General features: G+C 46.1%; 1 protein-coding gene across 1 annotated transcript in view; it reads right to left on the bottom strand.

Annotated features, from left to right (window-relative positions):
* Positions 1–18,733, bottom strand: part of LOC135218284 (probable protein phosphatase CG10417) — a 186,662-nt gene that overhangs the window by 128,797 nt on the left and 39,132 nt on the right. The window lies entirely within an intron of this gene.

Below are 18,733 nucleotides of genomic sequence, written 5' to 3'. Positions count from 1 at the left end.
TTACCTGCAGGTATATATATAGCTGATTGACACATTTGGAGGTGGGTCAAGGACAGCAACATTCTTAGAGTATACAAATATTATTAAATATTATTAAAACTAAAAACAGGTTCCTTACCTGCTAAGGTAGCTGACTTCATAGGTCCTGCCTCTAAGCCTGCTTAAACCTTAGTAGCTCTCAACAAGGAAGTGTCCTGTATGTTGAAGAAGCTAAGACTGGAACTGACAACTGGACGTGACCAATGTGTTGACAGATCCTTACAGCCCTCTTATGCCACGGCATTCAAGCTAGTAACAGATTATTTACCTGAACTACACACACACCATCACCAGATAATACCAACACGACTGAGAAAAGTACCGCACCCTTTTCTCAGACGACCAAAAACACAAGCACCATCACCTAATAAAAACAACTAGCTTACAAGAAGGTTTATGGGGTAGTAACTCCTTTGCCCAATACTGTACCCGAGGACACGTATGGACCTAGCTCTGACAATTATCGAAGGTTGTCTGAACGTCCCTAAGATAATGAGACGCAAATATTGAATTAGTTCTCCAATATGTTGATTCAATAATCTCCTTGAGGGCTAAATTCTTTTTAAACGCTAATGAAGTCGCCACGCCCTGACTTCATGAGCCTTCACTTTTAAAATACCAAAGCTCTGCTCTTCACACAACATATGAGCCTCTTTAATTAACTCTCTCATGAAGAAGGCTAGAGCGTTCTTCGTCATGGGGTCTAGTGGGGTCTTTAACTGAACACCACAGAGCAATCAGACCTCCCTCTGATAACTCTTGTTCTTCCATATAACATCTCAACGCTCTCACTGGGCAGAGAACTCTTTCTTGCTCGTTACCGACCAATTCAGCTAGACCCAAAACTTCAAAGGATCTTGGCCAAGATTAGCTGAATCCTCATTCTTGGCCAAGAAACCTTCTTGGAATGAACACACTGCATTGCCGTGTCTCCATCCCACCTTCTTCGATATGGCCTGAAGCTCACTAACTCTTTTAGCAGTTGCTAATGCTACTAAAAGATAGTCTTCTTAGCAAGATCTCTCAGAGAGGATTCCTCTAACGGTTCGAATTTGCTAGAAGTTAAATACTTCAAGACCCACATCCAGGTTCCACGCAGGTGGCCTGCCTTCTGATTGTTTCTTCGTCCCAAACGACCTAATCAGATCTCTCAGATCTAAGTTATTCAGATGGTCTAGATCCCTGTGTCTAAACACTGAGGTTAGCATACTCTTATAACCTTTAATTGTCGAAACTGACAAGTGTAAATCCTTCCTCAAGTAAAGAAGGAAATCTGCGATTTGGGTCACAGAGGTACTGGATGAAGACACTTTCCTGTTTTTACACCACTTCCGGAATTGTCCCACTTCGACTGATACACCGTGATTGTGGAGGTTCTTCTGGCTCTAGCCACTGCACTGGCCACCTCTCTAGAATATCCCTCGCTCTGACCAGACGTTCGATAGTCTGAACGCAGTCAGACCCAGAGCGAGGGTATTCTTGTGAAACCTGTCGAAGTGGGGTTGTTTGAGTAAATCTACTCTTAGAGGAAGCGTCCTTGGCGTATCTACCGTCCATTACAGTACCTCTGTGAACCAACTTTGGGCCGGCCAAAACGGGCTATTAAGGTCATCCTCGTTCCATTGCTCTCCCTGAACTTCTTCATCACTTTCCCCAGCACCTTGAACGGAGGAAAAGCGTACAGATCTAAGTTTGACCAATCCATCAGGAATGCATCTACCGCCACTGCTTCCTGGTCTGGAATCGGAGAGCAATATGTTGGTAATCTCTTGTTCTGGCTGTCGCAAACAGATCCACTACCGGACGGCCCCACAACTTCCACAGGCTCTGGCAAACCTCCATGTGCAACGTCCACTCCGTCGAGAGAAGTTGCTCTCATCCTGCTCAACAGGTCCGCACCCACGTTCTTCTCTCCTTGTATAAACCTGGTGAGTATCACGACCTTTTCCTCTTCTGCCCAAAGCAGAATTTCTTTTGCCAGCTTGTAAAGGGGAAAAGAATGAGTTCCCCCTTGCTTCCGAATATATGCCAGAGCCGTGGTGTTGTCCGAGTTGACCTGCACTGTCTTGTTTCGAATCAACTCTCTGAAGTGCTTCAAAAGCCAAGAAAATTGCCAACAGTTCCTTCCTGTTTTATGTGCCACTTTGTTTCGTCCTTGTTCCAAAGTCCCGACACCTCTTGAGGGCCTAATGTCGCTCCCCAACCCGCGTCCGACGCGTCGGAAAACAAGACGAGGTCTGGGTTCTTCTGCTGAAGCGACATCCCTCTTGCTAACCTGCCTGGCGTTAGCCACCACTTTAATTCCTCCTTTACTTCGGTCGGAATTAGAAACTGGAAGGAATCCGGTTGCGATTTTACTGGCCATGAATCCTTCAGGAAAAACTGAAAGAGGTCTCATGCAGTCTTCCTAAAGAAATGAACCTCTCTAGTGAAGAGAGTGTGCCCCAGTAACTCATCCACTCTCTTGCAGAGCATCGGTCTTTCTTTAGAAAATCCTGCACCTTCTGACTGCATTGGCTTGCCTTTCGGGGGACGGAAAAGCCCGAAAAGTCACTGCCGATATCTGAATCCCCAAATAAACTATCTGTTGTTGGGGCTGCAAACGGGACTTCCCCATATTCACTACCAGACCTAGGTCTTTGCTAGTCCAATGTTTGACTTACGTCCTCCAGACATTGAATTCTCGACTGGGATCTTATCAACCAGTCGTCCAGATACAAAGACCCTCTGATCCCTCTTAAATGTAGCCATCTCGCCACATTGGACATCATCCTCGTGAAAACTTGAGGGGCTGTGCAAAGGCCGAAGCATAGGGCCTTGAACTGAAAGACCCTGTCCTGAATCACAAACCTTAGATACTTCCTGCTTCCTGGATGAATCTGAATATGAAAGTATTTCATAAAGACCTTCCATTCCTTCTCTGATAAATTCTCACATTCACTGCATCTATTCTCCCAAGTACACACATTCTCCCTACATTTCTTACAAACGGTATGAGGGTCGACCGAGCTTTCGGCAGTCTTACCTTACACCCCTCTTTTCTTTTTACACACTCTCTAAATATACTTCCCGAGTCAGACATCTTAAAGAACAATCAAAGCGAATGCCAGCTAACGTTTCCGAGTACGATACCAAAATCCAAGATCAGTCAGCAACGAGAATGAAAATTCTAGCAGGGAACCACCAACAATGTTGCCGGTTTCGGCTGGCAGAGAAAATCTGGCCCAATTGGGAACGGTTCCTAGCGCTAGCGCCACGGTAACGGGGTGGTGGTTGCCTGAACTACTAATAGGTTACTAGCGATTGCCGCGAGTTTTGAAAATTTCTGCCAGGTGGAACAGAGAATATAGCTATATAATATACCTGCCAGGTAAGTGTCATACATTAAAAATGTATGCCCTATACGCAGGCGTGTTAAAACTATACTAGATCTTCTATCCATCCCAACAGAAGGTGACCAGGGATGAACAGAAGGTCTGATCGATTTCAGCTTTAAATTGTTATGTAAGTTGGACCAGTGATTCTGCCACTAGTCCTACAAAATGATTTAATAAAAGTTTAAAATCTTCACAGGGAACCCTCACAGAGTGGGAAGCCCGGGAGGAAGCTGCCTGCTTAGCGGCTGTATCAGCCAGCTCATTACCACGAATTCCCACATGCGAGGGAACCCAACAAAAACTTCACACTGAGTGTTTTCGAGAATGCAGGAGGACCAGCCAATCCTGCACTCTTGAATGAGTTGATTAGATGGCATCAACTTCTGTAGTGGCAGATAGAGAACTTTGGGAATCACAATAAATAATATATGAGTCCCCAGTGCTACCTGTACTAAAAATAAATTTAAAACACTAAAAATAGCATAAATCTCAGCATTAAAAATTGAGAAGTTAATAGGGAGGCTTTTTTTAATTGTTCTCTCACCGATGATGACAGAACATCCAACTCCATTTGCTGATTTTGACCCATCTGTATATAAAGCAATCGAGTTACTATGCTCAGAAACATGGGCCAAGAAGCTACTTTTAAGCTGAACACTTGAGCTGATCTTTTTGTTGTCTCTAATTTGGCAAATATCTAAAGCAGGGCCTACACCATGGAGGGAATTTTAGAAAATGTTGTTTCCATAACCAGTGGAGGAATAAGGCCTACCTCTCTTGCACTGATGTTTAATCTAACTTCAAGGGGCTTAGGTAATGTAGGTTTAGTTGGTACTCTGTCAACAGGATGTTTTATATACTTAAAATTTGGATTAGACTGAGAGGTTAGTGCTCGTGACAAATATCGGAGACCCTGTTCCTCCTCCGAATGAAGAGAGGAGGACAACCAGAATCTACATAAAGGCTCTCCACAGAGACGTTTTGTTTTAAAAGCACCTGTACAAATACGCAATGCCATATTGTGTACTACATCCAGCTTGCCTAACAAGGTCTTACATGCCGAGCCATAACCTGAGATCCATAATCAATCTTACTCAAGCATAGGGCCTGATAAATTCTTAATAAAGTAGTACGGTCAGCTCCAAAATTCAGGTTACTAACAACTTTAAGAATATTGCACTGTTGTTTAACATTAACTGCAGTCTCATTTATATGTTCAGCAAAAGTCAATTTTTTGTCAAAAATAATTCCTAAATATTTGACTTTATCTTCATAAAGCAAGATAGAACCTTCTAAAAATAAGGTTGGAATCTCTTCCCTTCTTCGTGTTCTGCAAAAAACGTATAGCTTTAGTTTTTTCTTGCAGAAAATTTGAAACCTTTACTATTAGCCCAGGAAGTAGCAGCATTAATTGCAAACTGAATTTTAGTACAAGCTTCAACTGCAGTAGCTCTACTACAGACGATAACAATATCATCCGCGAATGCTTGACCAGTTACTCCAACAGGGAGTATGTTCAAGTAAACCATTAATGGCAATATTAAAAAAGGTTGGACTAAGCACACTCCCTTGTGGAATGCCTTCTTCCTGAAGATACTCTGATGAGTGGTAGAGCCAATTCTAACTTTAAGGTACCGGTCAGACAGGAAGTCTTTGGCAAAATTAAACATATTGCCACCAATACGCCATTCAACCAGCTGCATTAAAATACCAACCCTCCAAGTAGTATCAAATGCTTTTTCCAGATCAAAGAACACGGCAATTGTTTGATTTTGGACTGCAAAAGCATTCTGAATCTCACGTGTGAGACATAATAAGGGATCCAATGTACTTCTATTCTTGCGAAAGCCAAATTGCCTCTTCGACAACAGGTTCTTTGTTTCTAATAACCATATCAGACGAAAATTCACCATTCGTTCATAAATCTTGAGACACAGCTGGTAAGAGCAATAGGCCTATAACTTTTGGGATGACTAGGGTCCTTTCCGGGTTTTAAAAAAGGAACTATAACGAGTTTTTCCACAACTTATATGAAGTCCCTGAGCACCAGAATTCGTTTAAAAACATCGACAAAGAATTTTTTTGACTCCAGAGGTAAGTGAGAAATCATTGCATAAATAATATCATCTTCTCCAGGTGATGTTGGAGAGGACAAAGATAAGGCATATTCGAATTCGACAATACTAAATGGAAGGTTATATGCCTCAGAATTTGAACAAACAGGCGGATTAACTATAGTCATGTTTCTAATATTGCGAAATTCAGGGAGTAGTGACTGGGGCTTGAAATGCTGGAAAAGTGCCGAGCAAAGGCCTCTGCCACCTCTCTTGCTCCGATATAACTACCAAGTTGATTTTCAAAATCGGTAAAGGAGAAGGGGAAAATTTCCCTAGTAATTTACGGATTCTATCCCAAACCAGAGAAAGTGGCGAGTTTATACTTTAATTCTGATATGTACTTGATGAAGGATTCCCTCCTTAAAGACTTGCTTTTGTTTGGCGAGGTTTCTCTTGTATATTATTCTATTAACTAAGACAGGACGCCTTCGATATCGCTTGTAACTGGCTCTTGCAATTTTCCTACTCAAGGCACATTTACTATTCCACCAAGGTACCAGTGGACGACGGGGTTTCCCTGATGTTTTAGGAATTGACATCATTGCCCCTCCAATCATTATACTAGCGAGATATTCGTAGGCAGCTGAGGGCAAGGAAATTCATTGGCCTTACGATTGACTTTGGTAGATTTTTCATACAGCTGCCAATCTGCCTCCTTTATCTTCCACTTGGGTAAAGATGGGGAGGGTGTATTTTGTACATACTTAAGATGGATGGGATAGTGGTCGCTCCCAATAGAGATTTTCATCCACTGACCACTTATAGTCTAATCGTAATGACGACGAACATATTGTAAGATCAATTGCTGAACAAGAGTTATGGGCTACATCAAACCTTGATAGGAGAACCGTCGTTCATTAAAACTACATCATTGCAATCTATTAATCTTTCAATTATAAGACCACGGTGATCACACCTACCTTCCCCCACAAAGTATGTTTTGCGTTAAAATCCCCCATCAGAATGAAAGGTTGAGATAGTTGGTCTAAAAGTGATTGCAAATCTTCAACCTCTAATTGTCTTGGATTGCCAGCTCTGTCCACCAACAATCGAGTTTCTAGGCCAGGTTCTAGATAAAGAGAGCACAGAGTGACCCATTTATTGATGAAAATCTGTGTTGCACAAGCTTGCAGTATGGAGTCTAATTTGATAACTTTTTGTGGTGATGACTTGGCCGCAATAATACATGTACCACCATGAGAACGTTCACCTACAGGTGGTGGAGATCTGTGAAAAATAAAGTTTTGTCCACCAATTAGGAGAAACATTACCAAGTTTTAGTCTCTTGCAAACAAAGGGCAGCTAAATTATGCTCCTTGAAAAGGACCCGGACCTGTTCTCTGTTTGAATGGAAACCTCTTATGTTCCACTGACATAGAACCATTATTTACTATTAGATACTTTTTGGACTTGGATTGGGCTGGTCTGGAAAGACTTGGTCTTGGTCTTTGTTTCAAAGAGGAACTAGGCAGATCCTCAAGAGACCAGCTATTTCCTCTCTTGGGAACCCTACTATGGTGTGGGGATATAGGTGGAGATGATGATGGAGTACGGGGTCTCTTATTTCTAAGAGGCACCATCTCTGCAGCATGCACCTGAGCCTTATGAGGTGCCACTGATCAAGGTGTCATTCTGGGACATACCCAGATCAGGCAGCGAGGCTGACTGTGAGGCTTCTACATTAGAAGCCCGAGAGACCTCCCAGAAGCCCAGAGGAGGCCCATCGGGAGGGGACAAAGGGGCCGGGGCCTTCTTGATGAAGGCGGAGATGCTGAATGTACTTCGAGCTCAGAAGGGGATAGCTGAAGCTTTGACTTTGAAGTTGGTATTCTAGATAGATCATTTATATTTAGATTTTCCACTTTTTACTACTTCACTATATTGAGGTCTTGGAAACAAAAGTCTTTTTGCCTGGCTAATACTTAGATGTTCAGCATGAGCTTTCTCTATGGCTAACACTTCTTTTTTAAATGACTCACATTCCTTATGCCTTGCATTATGATTTCCCTTACAATTTATACATAATACTGGGGTAGTACATTCGCCTTCATGCTTTTTTAAGGAGCGGCAGCACATAGCTGGTTCCTAGTACATACCTTTGCCGAGTGACCATATCCAAAACACATGAAACATTGGAGTGGTCTATGCTTAAAAGGTCTAACACGAAATCTCTCCTTGTCAACATATATATAATCAGGACTTGATCATTATTAAAAGTGAAAATAATCATTCTTGATCTTGGAACCTTGAAAATCTTCCACACTTTATCATCGCACATTTCCAGCAATTCTTCGTCAGGCAGTTCATATAGGTCTTGACTGAATACTACTCCCTTGGCATAACTAAAACTATAGTGTGGTTTGACCTATTTCATATCAGTATTTTTCAACTTAGAGATCATGTGACCTTGTCTATAAGACTTAGCATGAACCAAAAAACTATTCTTTCCAAACCTCGTAATATCATTGTTGGTCATTGTTCCTGCCAATGTTCTCAAATGTTTCCTGAAGTGGAAAAGATTGCAAAATTCTGATTTTGTAGAAACAATTAGCCACCTGGCAGGTAAAGATGTCCTCACCTTACATTTCCCATCTGTAGTTTCCTGACTGACTCTTGCTGGATAAAAAGGAATCAACTTCAATATTCTGGGCATTTTATAAATTAACATACATTTTAAGTTTTCCTTAGTTGAGCACTTGAAAGCATACATGGCATTATTATGAGTTGTAAACTCAATCCAAACCCTCCAAAATGCAAAATCTTTAGTTTCACAATACTTTATGACTTTAATTTCACCAAACCTTCCAAACATTTCCATAAACGTAAAACAATTGAAGTCTGAGGAGAGATTATCAACATAAAGGATTCTCTCACCACTGCTAGAACTTTCCATAGCCACATTCAAGGTCTTGTCATGGTCGTCTTTTGTACAACTGAATTTTCTATAGGATTGTCCTTGTCCCGTGCCAGAGGTCGAAGAGGAGGGTAGTGTCAAGAGGTCGCATTGTCTGGGGGAGTTGATCATAGGGTCGTTATTCATAAATCCTTCAGCAGAAATTTGAAAACCTACTGCAAATCAGGCAGAAAACTAGGCCCCCCACACCAACCCCTCTCTCACCAAAGACACTCAGCAGAGACTGACTCCCATATGTCCACTCCCTACCCTACCCCGAAGGGATAGCTCTACCATAACATGAGTGGCTCAAGTGTAAGCAAAACCGGCTTGATAGGAACTGAGGGCATAACTAGTATGCAATCATCCCCATTCATGTACAATAGAGGGCACCACCGGAAAGAATGCCGAGAGTCCTACCGTGAGACTATACCTCCCCGGATTCCGCAGGCTAGTCCCCGCCCCATAGGTAGTTCCGCCCTGATGGATATTGCTATGAAATCATATCAACATCCTCAGGGTCCAAACATACTCGAGAGGCGGACCAAACCTCTACAGTCTCTGCCATTTGGAATCAAGAAAGAGCCAATGCGAAAAAAAAAGCCCAGCCCATGCCCGCAACCTGTAAGAAGGTTTTAGTGAAGAGGGCGGGGGACAGCTAGGTTGAGCAACTGAGTTAAAGATAGTAGAAGAGTGGAAATAAATTTAAGAAAGAGGAAAATTGAGACTTTTGGATTCGAACTGGGGAGATATTTCTCCCAGTTCGAAAGCCCTCTTGCCCGCTATGCATTTTCAGCAGTCAGCTGAAAATGCATACTTCGTCAAGGCAGTCTCAAATCAACGAGGCTCCCTTTAAGAGGTTCCTGTCGTCCAGCCACCAGGCTAGGTCCTGCCTCACCTCCACGGTGTCAGAGACACTGGAAAGCTTGGGGATCCGTTGCCTGTGACCACTCTCCTTTAGCCTCCACTGAAGAGACCGCAGGTGAAGACGCCCGTGAGGGACTAACTTCTCGAGTGACGACAGGTGTCCCGATCACGACTTGCCATCGCTGAGCTACCTGCTCCTGCCGAGACAGGAACTGGTTGGCTGCCTCCCTGAATCTGCTGATCCTCGATCCTCGGCTGCGGGGAAGACTCGTCCCTGCTACCATGTCGATCAGCATACCCAGGTACTTCATCCTCTGCTTGGGCTCGAGATCGGACTTCTCGAAGTTCACAACGATCCCCAGATCGCGACAGAACTCGAGTAGCCGATCCCTGTCCTGTAGCAACTGCGAGCGGGAGCTCGCCAGGACTAACCAATCGTCGAGATACCTCATCAGACGTATCCCGTGCGAATGGGTCCAAGCAGACACCAGAGTGAACACTCGCGTGAACACCTGTGGGGCGGTTGAGAGACCAAAGCAAAGTGCCCTGAATTGGTACACCGTCCCGTCGAGGATGAAGCGGAGGGTACTTTCTGGAGGACTGATGAATGGGTATTTGGATACGCATCCTTCAAGTCCACTGAAAGCATGAAATCGTTCTCCCTGATGGAGTCGAGCACGGAGCGTGCCGTCTCCATCGTGAACCGGGTCTGGCGAACAAACCGGTTCAGGGGAGAGAGATCTATCACCGGGCGCCAGCCCCCCGTAGACTTTTCCACCAGGAAGAGTCGACTGTAGAAGCCCGGTGACTGATCCGTGACGATCTCTACAGCTCGTTTGCTCAGCATGGTCTTGATCTCCTGTCTCAATGCTACGTCCTTCGAAGATCCTGGAACGTACGACTGCTGTTGGACCGGGTTGGTTGGAGGCGAGGGGTGGGCCGAGATTCGAAGGGTAATAGATATCCCTCCCGAAGGACATCTACTATCCAGGTCTCGGCGCCGTAGCGCTGCCAAGTTGCCCAATGGCTGGCCAGGCACCCCCCCACTTCCGGCAGCAGGTGAGGGGGAACGCCGTCCCTAGCGTTTCCCCCCTTTCTTCGACTTCTTCCCAGAGCCTCCTCGGGAGAAGGAGGGCTGGTTACGGCCCCCCTTTGCAGAAGTCGAAGAAGACAGAGTCTTTCCACGGGGCTTCGACGCGACTACCGTCTTAGCCACAGTGGAAGCGCTAGCCGAGCTCTTTGGCTTGGGCCGCAGTTGCGAGGCTGCCCAGAAGCCTTCGAAACTGCCTGGTGTACCAGACGGTCACTGTCATCAGTGCGCCGTCTGTCCACCGCAGCGTCCACCATCTCTCCTGGGAAGAGAGACGTGGAACTCCGTAACGGTCCATTGCGAAGTCCCAATGCCGCTTCACGCCCAGCCGGCCTGGAAACTCGAGTAAGGACAGCGTCCCTACGTCGGAGAACCAGGTTGGCCCACAGGTTTTACCGTCTGGCAAGGAAGGAGATGGCTCTTCCCCCAGACTGGCAAAGTCTCCTAAAGGCCGAGTCATCTTCGGGAGAAATTCCCCCGGAGTTGGCTGCGACCTTAGACACCGTGAGGGACCACAGGTCTATCCAGGAGACGGCCTGGAAAGCTGCCATGGCAGTGGATTCCAGGCCGAGTGCCTCTTGCTGCAAGAACCATAGGTTCTCTGACAGGAGCTGCTGCAGAGACACACCCGGCGTTAGCCTGGCTAACTCCGGGTTCACCTGTTTGGGCGGCATCGGGTCTTCAGACGCACGTAGAAACGCCGCTGTCGCAGTAGAGGAGGTGGAAGCAGCTTGCTCGACCTGCCAGACTTGAGAGAACCGTCTTGTCCCGGAGACAAGAGACTCTACCTGGTCCAGCACTGAGTCGGCAAGCTCCGATCGCGGCAGTCCCACCGTCGGTCTAGGTTCCCTCTTCGGGCCCCAGAACGACTCGAGCCGGGACGTGGGCTCGGAAGGTGGGAGCGGCGATCCTTCCCCGAGGTCGTTGTGCTGACGAATCAGCGCAATTACCTCGGCAAAGTTCCTCTGAATCTCAGGAGTGACTGCATCCTGAGGAGTAGGACCATCCAGTCCCTCGAACAGGAGCATCTCCCGAGACCCTCCCCCCTCGAGGGGGGGAACCAGCGACAGACCCCTCTCGGTCTCCTCCAGCCACTTGCGCATACGACCTGGCCGGTCCGAGAACCGTGCCTGGTACGTAGGGCGTCGTGGTGGGATCATGAGGGGCGCACCCCTCACGATCACTCCTCAATACCTCGCTCCTCCCGGTGTAGCCCGAGGAGGTTGAAGGTATGGGAGAGGCAGACCTAACGCTCCCTCCTCACTCGCTGGCAGAACCAGTGGGCTTGGAGGGCTGCAGGCGATCGCCAACCCCCCCGCGTTGGCAATCGAGCTGCAGGCCTGGTCGAGCCGTCTCGCTGTGGAAAACGGCTGGACTAAGCACAGCGGCCCCGGTCTCGCGTGTCAGAAGAGCTGGTGCTGGTGGCCGTACCCGATCGCTCTCTGTGAGAGCAACGGTCAGGCAACCGGCGAGCTCCACTGTCACGGTGAGACCGGTGCATATCCTCACGGCACGTCACGTCGCTGGTACCAGCCGTGGCTGGTGCCGGCGAACGGGGGGACCTCTTCCCAGCCTCAGCCCGTGGCCGGTCGTGGACCGTCTCACGTCAGCCCGGGTAGCCAGCTGGTCGCCGCGAGAGCGAGAGCTGGTCTGGTGAGAGTCGCGTGAGCGGCTGTCACCAGTCTTCCGCTCCGTGCCGTGAACCTGACACTGAGCTGGCTCAGAGGTCTGGTTCCTAGCTGCACGGTCGCTGGTGGGCGACCGTACACTCGGTACCTCTCGCGAACGAGAGGCCGAGACGGATCCTGCTGCCGTGGCAGAACCACTAACAGCAGGCGAGGAAGTGCCGGTGTTAGCCGGCACCCCTATGGTCCCCGTAGTCTTCCTCCTCGCGGAAGCGGAAGAAGAGACGGGCCCTGCTCCCGAATTGGAGCATGATGACCAGCGGAAGAACCCCCCGTCTCACCGGAGCGAGACGGGCCCTTAGAAGCTCCCGAAGGAGACTTCTTAGGGGGGGAGGAGGCGACCTTCTTCTTCTTAGGCTGTGAAGCCTTAGAAGATGAAGGGGGAGAGGCGGCAGACGACGACGACGACGAAGACGACTATGAAGACGACGACGACACCTTCCTCCTCTTCTTCGTCCAGCTTCCTCAGGACCGATGTCAATCCGTCATCCAAGGCGGAGCCGGGGCTGCTGTTGCCGAAGCAACAGGGCCCGGACGCACCACTGTCCGAACAGATCGGCATCGGGAGCAGCGGCGCCACAAACAGGAACAACGTCAGCAGGTGCAGGCATCACAGGAACAGCAGTGGAGACGGCAGGAACAGCAGCGGTAGTCGGCAACATCACGTCAGTAAACAGCGGCTGGGCAGGTACGGCAGGCTGTACAGGCAGACCAGGTGGACGGACCAGCGGCACAGACATCCTAGGTACTGGTGGAGGTCAAGGGGTCGAGCTCTTCGGGCACACGAAGTCCGGTCGAGGCAGCACGGCAAACCCAGGCGGCGCATCACACTACCCACGTGGTACGGCGATCGGCCCCTGCACCGATGGAGTTGGTGTGACAGACACCGCGTGCAGGGAATACACCAGATGAGGAGGTGAAGCTAGCCAGTGGGTTGACAGGGTCGTGGTAGTGGTTGTCACCGTAGCGTGCGTGACCGCAACAGAGCCAGCGAGATGGTAGAGCAGCCCCTGGACACTTGGCACGCTGCAGACCCAACGATGCCCACACCTGTCCAAGGTCGTCCTTCGTAGCAACAGCACCTGAGGAAGCAAAGGTCGGGTGATTAGCAGGATCCTCTACCCGTCCGTGCGATGTAGACGAACGGATAGAGGACCCAGAGTACAACTCAACGTCGGGGTATCTCGCGCCCTCCTCCACACTCGACAGATCGGGTGAGGAGAAGGACCTAGAAACCCCCCCCCGCAGGGGAAGGCGCCAAACGTGGGAGCTGAGCAGGCGGCAGGAAAGAAGACGAAGTGTCCGTAACCAAAGGAGTCGCGGGAGAGCTCTCCGACGACTCCTTTGTAGGCCTTCGCTTCTTCCTACCTTCGTACAAGCCCCACTGCGCCTCCGACCAAGACATACACACTTCACAGGGCTCGGCGCGGGTACATTCGCGCCCCCGACACCGAGCGCACAAAATATTGGGATCAATTTCTGGGAAGGAGCGGAACTTACCGCATTTACTCCCTTCGGTACCCGGACACAATCTCCGGAGGGTAGCGGGGCGTGGAGAATCCATAATTGATCAGTATCAAATTAATGATGATGAAAGAAAGAATGATTGTACTTACAATGATTCACACTAACACGAAACACAACCATACAACCAAGGAAAGCAAACGACGAGAAGTGGGCAGAGAGCATAGAACACACAGTCCACTCGCTGTGAGGCCACGAAAGCAAAAAAGTGATTTGTTTTACCTCCCAGTCGCGTGCGCGCGCCTGTCGGACAAGCAGTTAACTACCGAACCCCTTGTTCGAAAGCTTACGACCTATCCAGCTGCCGCTAGTACCTTCCTATTGTAAAAGGACCGAAGGTTTGTATGCCGTGTCGGAACAAATGTACTGTTTTACGCCTAGACGAAATGCGAAACAGCCACGCCTGAGCCTTTTGTACTAAAGGATGGGAAGAATTATAACTATTCAGGCTTTCCAGAGCACTTTTACAGTCTGAGCATATGACACAAGACTTCTTATTTGAATGATATGCTATATCTAGGGCTTTTACAATAGCAGATAGTTCAGCTGTATGTACTGAAGTAGCTGGAGGTAGCTTTGCAACATTAAAAAAAATGATATTGTTATGATACAATAAAGTTTCATACATACTTACCTGGCAGATATATACATAGCTAAGACTCCGTCGTCCCCGACAGAAATTCAAATTTCGCGGCAGACGCTGCAGGTAGGTCAGGTGATCTACTGTCCTGCCCTGGGTGGCAGGATTAGGAACCATTCCCGTTTTCTATCATATTTTCTCTCTTCCACCTGTCTCCTGCGGGGAGGCTGGGTGGGCCATTAATCATATATATCTGCCAGGTAAGTATGTATGAAACTTTATTGTATCATAACAATATCATTTTCATACAATCAACTTACCTGTCAGATATATACATAGCTGATTGACACCCTTTGGTGGAGGGTAAGAGACAGCTAACATGGAATAGACAGGTAAACAACATATGTGTAGGTATAAATAAACCTTGGTTCCTATCTGATAGGTGGTAGACTTCATATGGCTGTTGCCAAGGAGTCTGCATCACCTCAAGAAACTTTAGCGAGATAGTGATCTGTGGCCAAGAGTTCTTGTGGGTCTGCCGATGGGGTCTTATCCACTACTCGGCAGAGCCTAAAAGGTAACTTGTCAATGGTGCTAATCCACTTATATGACATACACCTATGCCTATTGGCATAACTAAGGAGCGCAACACCGATCCCGATCACCTGATCCTAACACGAGGGTTCGCGCTCAAATTGAAAAAAGTTATCCCCACACTCCTTTCAAAAACCCTAATAATTTCACTAAGTTAAATAACTTTAACCCAAAGTTAAGGATCAGTGTCGGCTCCTTATCCCAGAAACGTATAAACCAAAAGAGAAGGATCTCTCGTAGGTTAACTTGACATCCTTTGTGTAATGAAAAGTCAACACAGAGTTGCCACTACCGTACAACACAGCTAATATGTCTTATATGACATATTGTTATGTAAAGAACAAGAATTTGCAAAAGCGCGCACTTCCTGCGCTTTCAATTCTCAGCTGTTTGAAGGAATCAAGTCACTTATGAAGTGCTTAGGAGATCTCCATGTTTCAAAGAAGACCAGGGCTTTCTTGAAATGGATCTCTCCGTCTGAAAGCCTGAAGCATGGCAGGAACCTCGCGCCTGGCTGGTGCTTCGCTCTTGGTTGGAGCCTAGCGTTTGTCTGGTACCTTTCGCTTGACTGGCGCCTCGCAGCTGGTTGACGCCTGGCGCCTTAGCTGGAGATTCGCGCCTGCCTGGCGCCTCGCTCCTAGCGCCTGGCTGGCGTCTCATGCCTGCCTGGCGCCTCGCCTCAGGTTGGCGCTTTGTGCCTGCCTGGAGCTTCGCGGCTGGCTGGTACCTCGCGCCTGCCTGGCGCCTAGCGCCTGCCTGGCGCCTCGCACCTGGTTGGCTCCTCCCCACTTGCCGGAGCTTCGAGCTTGGTAGAGTCTCGAGGATGTCTGGCAATGTCCACATCGAACACTCTTATCTGTCTGATATGTTCGCATCTAGCGCATCTGTGCCAGGTTGTAGGCCCGGTCTTTCTCCTCATCAGACAATGACAGTGTTCTTGGGGCTGTCTGCCTCTGGCGTTTTTTACGCCTGTTTTGGCATATGGCTCCTGGTTGGCGCTACATTGTCCGAAAGTCCTGAACATCCACAATAGTAAATCACAAGACTGGAGAAGGGTGGAAGAAATTCTTCCACTTTGAGCTTTGGCCTCTCCGGCAAGGGGAGGTGATTGTAGTCAGCTACATCCAGTATACGATAGGATATCTAACAGTACGAGAGATAAGTCTTCCTCCGAGGAGGATCCTTCTTGAGTACTTCCCTTGCTCACGAGATCTCTTCTTACATGTTGAAGGGGTTTCTCGATGCAGAATCTTCCCTATCCTTGCCCGAAGGAAGGGAAGAAGCCTGGAAGTCTAAGGAGACTCCGAGCTGAAATTGGGAGGACTCCTGATTTCTAGCTCTATTGTATCCCTCTGAACACTTTCTGGGAAGCATTTCGAGCCGTTATCGCATTCCAAAGACTCTGTAGGCAAACGTTTGAACCATTCTACTGTAGATGAAACATAAGTACCCTGCCTGGACAACGAAACCTCTATCTGAAAACATTGAATCAGGAATAGGGGGTTTTAGTTCTTTTGCCAGACATACTATGCTGGCAAGAACCCATTGCCTAGTTTCCATAGAATCTGATGCGAGATTCCAATGCTCAAAAAATTCACTTGTCTTCTGGTCGTTTAGGACCTAGAGAAACAAAGAATTCCCTCATAAAAATTTCTCAAAGACGTTTGATGAGGAGCAGTTCATCTTGTCGGAACATGGAATCTGTGGCCACAAAAAAGATCCCATTAGAAGTACATGATATCCTACTCTTGTCATATTGAGGGTATCGTATAAGATCTCGAAGATCTTAATCCTCTGCTATCTCCAATTCCCTTTGTAGAGACCAGAGTATAGCCTTTTACTGCGTTCTTTGTAGCAGATATATACAAAGGTGATTCTTCCCCCTGAAAGGGAAGAAAAAACCGCTATGGTGGTTCACAGAGGTATCGGAAGAGAACAGTTTCCTCATTCCCTCTAGCACGATCTGCAGCAATTCTATTGTTGGCCATGACTATTGTAATTTACCTTTGAAAAAATCCTCTCATTCATGTCCACTTCTGGTCAGTCTGCACGCAGACAGACTCTGAGTGGAGAGGTGTAAGGTCCATTTATAATAGATGCTGATAGAATATCCAGGCTCTCTTGAAAAGACTTCCAAAACATGCTGTGAGAAGAACGTGACCTCTGTGAATCAAACCTCTCTAAGGCCAAAAATGAGGCATAAAGTATTATCCTCTCTTTCTTTGACGCCCTTTATCTTAAATTCTGTAAAGAATTTAATATTTAGGTGGGAAAAAGACTAAAGTTTTTATTCCCCTTTGTTTCTTATAAATAAAGATGGCGCATATTGCTACCTCTCTTGGTTCAAGGAAAAGGAAGCAGTCTATAGGAAGCCTGTTCGTCTTCTACCTTGCTAAGAGATCTATGAAGAAGACTTTCCGCAGGTTCTCACAACTCTTTCCAATAAATGTTAGACATACGTTAACAGATATTATCGTCGATCGAGAAGGTTCTCTTAAGGATTTGAGAGAGTTGTGGAATTGGCCAAAAGTGATTAAAATAAATCATTTCATTGTTCCTTGTAAGCGACCCTTTCCTGATTAAATGGGTCAAGAAAACAGGAACGAATCTTGCCGTTACCGAGCCTGCTGTCCGAGAGGCTACTGGACTCTTAGATTAATAACTCGCTAAAACGAGAAAATATCTTGGATGGTGCTTCTGGCGCATTGCGCCAGGCTGAATTTTGCGCCAGGTTGGTGCTTCTGGCGCAATTTTGCGCCAGGCTGGCGCTTCCTTCTAATTCTTTTTAGGTTATGTGCCAGAATATCTGTGCCTTTATAGTACCCGACATCCTTTCACATGTTAATCCCGTTCTCAGTAGGAAAAAACTTTTATATACGTAGTAGTATTAGTGAAAGTATGAAACTTTATTCCCGGGGTCATGGTTTGAACTGAATTCATTTTTACCTTGTAATCGGTGGTTTTATCCTTACTGCCATCACAACTGAAACTCCACAGTGCTTATTTGATTGTAATTATTCACATTTTGGTCTTAATTCACACTAAATTGCACTTGAACCACGTTGCTGTTCCTGGTTCCTAAGCACTCACACCACAAACAATTACGAGCAGCAGACGACGACATTCTTTAAGAGGTGCAAAGCTTTATTCCCTAATTGTTTACTTTACTCATTATTTAGTTTAACTTTAATTCAAAATGTTTATTTAATTCATGTCTATTATCCCTTTTTTGCAACCAAATTACCCAAAAAAATTACAGATATTTCTAAAGTAGTTACAATCCAATGTTTCTAACCTTGTCGTACATCTGGCTGCCGAAAACCATCACAGAGCAGACGACGGATTAGTGGATTACATATAATTTTTTTTTTTTTGCTAGCACTTTTCATTGATTTAAGTCATTAGTATTTTGATTTTTTTTAAATAACTGTATGCCAGAAATAAATGTAACCTTTAATGTTTGCATGCTAAGAATGGCAAAATCATCGTTGCCACATTAGTGCAGCTTCACACATACGCCGATATATTGTTATAAACTGTTTCCATGAATTCTAGTTGTCATAGTAATGCAATGATGATAAAATTGCTTTAATATTTATGTATATATACTTCAAATATATAGGCTTTCACTAATTTCTACATTTTGTGTAAGTCTTATATCCAGTTTGGAGGGTGAACACACCAATAGGCAACAGTGAATTCCATGTGAAATAAAATGCACAATGAAATGTCAAGTTATAATTCAAGCAACATATTATGAATAAAATTCCTAAATTCTCATATATATATATATATATATATATATTATATATATATATATATATATATATATATAAATACATTTATATATATATTATATATACATACACACACACACACACACACATAATATATATATATATATATAATATATATATATATATATATATATATATATATATATAGATATGCTTAAAAAAACACAGAA

This window comes from Macrobrachium nipponense, chromosome 9, assembly GCF_015104395.2.
Source record: "Macrobrachium nipponense isolate FS-2020 chromosome 9, ASM1510439v2, whole genome shotgun sequence".
Lineage (NCBI taxonomy): Eukaryota > Metazoa > Arthropoda > Malacostraca > Decapoda > Palaemonidae > Macrobrachium > Macrobrachium nipponense.
The sequence above is the reverse complement of the archived record's forward strand: the minus strand, read 5'-3'. Positions and strand labels throughout refer to the sequence as shown.